Here is a 5,012-nt window from a genome sequence, read left to right as displayed (position 1 = left end):
TCCATTTCTTCTTTCTTTTCAAATTTGGAGGAAATCTGAGCATTCAAAAGCCTTTTTTTGAACTGTTTGTACAATTTACTGCCGCACAACCACTCATATGAATAATTTTAGGCATCCAAGTAGCCTTCAAACTCTCATACTAATACTAATATAACGTAACTTGCGAGCTTGTCTGCTCCATAATGGCGGAGAGTTCAGCTCTCATAGCATAGGAGCCTTACCCAGAATAACTTTTTAATTAGTGATGAGAACTCAATTTTAATGATTCGAGGAGGTGATCACAAATATGCTAATGGATGCCTGCAAGTGACGTAGTGTGGGTATCTCGATCCTGATTGGTTGTTGAAATGTGGCATTTGTTTACGTTAGCAACTGCTCTTTCCATTCTATTTCAAGAAAGTCAAGCCCGTCAAGCATTAATTATCTTAAATGATGCATTCTAAATTATTTTACAAACATTCTTTCTCAAAAATTTCAATTCTTTCACTCTATATTTACGCAGAGACTTGTCACAAAAACAGGCACAAAACTAAACAAACTAATAATGCATCGAAGTTGCCAGATGCATGAGGCAGAAATAGATCACGGTTACAATAAAATTCATACATAAATAATAACTCTAAGTTTAAAAATAAAAGAAGTAGACGAGAAAGAATTCGCGATCGCAACGCTCGAGTACGCCGTCTAGCGGGAGCCTGTAAATATCGGACATTAACTTAATACAATCACATTTTCTGCCATCAAAGTCATTGACTGAATCAGACGCCATTTTTTAGCAGCAAATAAGAAACAAAATTTCCCTAAGGAAAAGGCCGAAGAACTTGAAAAAAATCTCCAGAATATTAGTAAATCTTTCAGGAACAGAACACGCCAAACATTTGAAGAAAAATTCCTCAATAATTTTTAATTTCTATTATCAACAAACTTGCAACTGATGACTTCCGATTTCGGATACTGTTACAGATGTGTGTATTAAGGTAAAATGCATTTCTTCTGTCTTCAATTCATTACGAATTAAAGTGAAGTCAACATTGCTTTCGTCATTCCAGTGAATAAATATGAATTCAGAACATACAGAATTGTAATAGTTATAGCATATTCTTCTTCGTTATAGAATAGTATATATTTCTGTATCCATATAATTCGGAAAACAACAATAAAAAATTATCCAAGTTACTTGAAATAGTGCCATTTGTGCTGATTCTTAATTAATTTAAATCGTTTTCTTGGTAAGTTTTTTTTAATTTTGAAAGAATAAGTTCAACTAGAATTCAGCTATTCTGTTTTTAGCTACATATTCAAATTCATATCAATTATAAAATTTTGCTGTGTAGTATGTTATCTAAAAGTAATGAAGGTATAAACTATGTATCTATTATTTGAGAATAAAGTTTTCAAACAAGGAACTTATCATTTTGGAATTCTCCGGGAATCATAAATCAGGTAAGTGCAATGATTTTTACAATAAAAAATTTGCTTGTAAATATTTTTTTTTCATTTGATGATGGTTCTCTACAGAATGGTTTTTTACGTCTGATTAAGAACTATAAGAATAATAAAAAAAGAAACAATATGAAAGTTTTTATTTCAATGTTAATAATTCTTAAAATCGTTTTTTTTATCCTAAGAATTCTTTATTTTCCGTTTTTTAGTTTATAATTTTTTGATAAAAATTGTTCTCAAAATACTTTTGAAAAATTAAATGGTATAACATTATGTGTTTATGTATACTTCTTGTATATTCCAATGTTTGAAATAATATGATTCAGAAAAGTATGGAATAAAAATTCGGTACTTACGACGTATTAACGCCACCGCCGCTACAGATTTGGCGGTTTTTAAGTGCCGCCAATCTACACTTAAAATTTTTGCGACAGTTCATAAAATAAAACACTTTATTTAAAATCAAAATAGTTAATTGGATTTCGGTGGAAAATGAGCCGATATAGAGTTTAGCATAGATTCAAAACAATCATATCGCCATATGAACTCTGATGAATAAGATTCCAAATGAAATAACATTTCCAAAACGTACGTTTGCCAAGATAAAGTTTTATGTTGTGGGAATTGGTACATTTTCGTTTTTTCGGTAAAATATTTCCCTCCTGAAAAAATAAAATTGCATCTTGTTTTGTTTTTGGCAAATCCCAAAGACGAATATTCGTAGCACTAAAAATGGCGACAAAAAAGAATTGTTTTTTTTTTTTTTTTTTGTTTCGTCAGCATTCTTTATTTTACGTTTCTTAGTTTCTAAATAATGATTTTTATTGAAACTTGAAATTTTTTGATAAAAATTGTTGTCAAAAAACGTTGTTTACAAAATTAAATTTCATAAAATTATGAGGCTTATGTATACTTTTTGTTCATTTTAATTTTTGAACTAATATGATTCTTAAAACTATAGAATGTAAAGTTTAAATGGGCCTTTCATGTTATATCATTAAATTTAGTAATACTATTTCTCGGGCATTAGGTTTTAACTCTTATAAGAATATACATATTTTTTTCTGTTAATGTACAAATATTTTTCCGATGTGTTTTGGATATTCCTTCTCTAATAAAAAGAGATACCATTTTGTTTTCGGTTGTACAAGAAAGAAGATCAAGCATTTTTCTTTTTTAAATTTAATAAGCCACATTAAAGAAGGAACGTTGCAATGCTACACGCTACATTAACGACGTCTCCAGAGTAACTGAATGACGGTTCATATAGAAATCGCAGGTATGCGTCTCATACAACAACGCCCCCTATAGTTCGTTGCGATCGCGAATTATATTTCACCAAATTTGATGTGCGATGCTGCTCTGTATTTAATTAAATTATTGTTAATTAACTTACCGTTTATTAACATTCTATCTTATGTAGAAAAACTTAGCTCAACTTCAATAAGCTATTTTGCTGATAAAGACTAGCTGACGCTGACATCATTGGTCACATATGTGGGTATGAGACCAATGATGTCAGCGTCTTCTTAAAGTGCAAGTACCCAATTAATTAGTACAGATGATATTTTAAGTTACGAAATCATATACAAAAACGTACTTCCTCTAAATATAACTTTTTTTCGACGGATTCGGATTTTTGACCCCAAAAATATAGGGCGTAGTCGCAATCTGGCATATATGCCAGATTGCCACTAATGTGAGCAAGTATAAAGAAATTTTACTTATTTTTATCTTTCTAACAATTATTTTGAACTTTGGAGCTAAAATATATTTAATATAGAGTGTTTTAAGAAAAATACTTTTAAAGTTTCATTGACGGAATTCATTCAATAACTTGCTCACAGTATCTATATTCCTCCGCTTTCAAAATATTGATAGGAACGGCCACGGTATAGATCGATGTTTCTGTGCTACTTGGGTATGTAGTCCCCCTTAGTTTGATCAAAAGAACGTTCCAAAGCTTGAACCCCCTAATGATACTTTTACTTTTTGCGTATTTCGCCATATCTCGAGAATTATACAATCAATTATAAAATTCATTTATCCAAACATAAATTCATGCAAAAAATAAATTTTAGTAAGTATTTATTAGTTTTTTATTATTTTATTTAGTAATAGGCAAAAATTATTTGAATTGTAAGGTATACAATTTTATGCATCATTTTAAAGTATCTAATTTCTCATAGCAAAATACAACATTTGAACGAAATCGGTGCAATAGTTCCTGAGTAATCGAATTTTAAAAAAGTCGTATATTTAAATTTTAATTTAACTCAAATTTTGTATTTTGTCATGTAAAATAAAATACTTTGAGATTACGTAAAAATTTATATTCTTTAAAATTCAAACATTCTACGACTATCATTAAATAAAATTATAAAAAATCACAGATATTTATTAAAATTTATATTTTGCATACTACAATTATCTTTGGATAATTGAATTTTATAATTGGGTATAATATAAAAAAAAACACAACTACTTCCACTTAGTAGGAATAACATTTACCATGACGCAATGCTAAATTCTATGCCACTATCCACATAAATCAATTATTAATCAAAAATCGAATATCAATTACTTTTCTTTATAATGCAATAAAATCTGGCGAACACTTTGTTTGTTTATTTGTGGCTTGAAGTTAGGCTCGCAGAAAATGCCGTTCATGGATTAAATTTAGTAGGAATAACACAACCTGTGACGTAGGCTATAGTATACCCAATTGTGTGTAAAAAATTTTCAGTTCGCTTAAAATGTTTTTGAAATATAGTGAAATACGCAAAAATTAACATTAGGCCATCCAAATTTTGGATCGCTCTTCTGACCAAGCTATGGAGAGCATTTATCCTAGATTGTGGCTGCTCCATACGTTTTTGAGGACAGAAGTCTGAAACTGACGAAAAATAGGTATGCTTATTTAGAGAAAGTACGTTTTTGTGTCTGATTTAATAATTTTAAATATCATTTGCACTAATTAATTAGCATATTTTAGGTCACCCCCTCGTATCATTAAGATGAAGTTCGAACGTGACAGATCAAAAGTCATTTATGGTGGCCCATTTCTTTTTTTTTTTTTTTTCTTTTTTTTTTTGCGCACAGTGTACATTTTTTTCCTAATGTTAAACAAATTTTTACGTGCATCATAACGATAGAAAAGTAAAAAGTTACACTAATAAAATTCTTTAATTTAAAAAATTAATTAATCATCAAATTATTAAAAATATTCAAGAATTGAAAATTATTCATCGATTCTAATCACGTTTTGTTGCTAATTCAAAAATCTTGCCAAGGTATCAAATTCTGAAAAAGTTTAATCGTTTTTAAAATATTTATCGGATTTGAAACAGGGTAAAATCTTTTTTAACGAGATAACAAATAAAGTAGATTTAAAGATATGCTTCCAATTTTGTGGGAATGAAACAATAGCGTTTTTATTCTTTTGGCGAGAGAGCCTCGTTTTATTAATTGCCGATATGGTGGTATATCGCCAAATAATAGAAGTTAGGTTGATCGTTGCCACATTTAAGATATTATTCATTTCCTTTGTTGCCTGATTTCTTACAAAC

The sequence above is a fragment of the Parasteatoda tepidariorum genome, chromosome 6 (assembly GCF_043381705.1).
Source record: "Parasteatoda tepidariorum isolate YZ-2023 chromosome 6, CAS_Ptep_4.0, whole genome shotgun sequence".
Taxonomy (NCBI): Eukaryota; Metazoa; Arthropoda; class Arachnida; order Araneae; family Theridiidae; genus Parasteatoda; species Parasteatoda tepidariorum.
The sequence above is the reverse complement of the archived record's forward strand: the minus strand, read 5'-3'. Positions refer to the sequence as shown.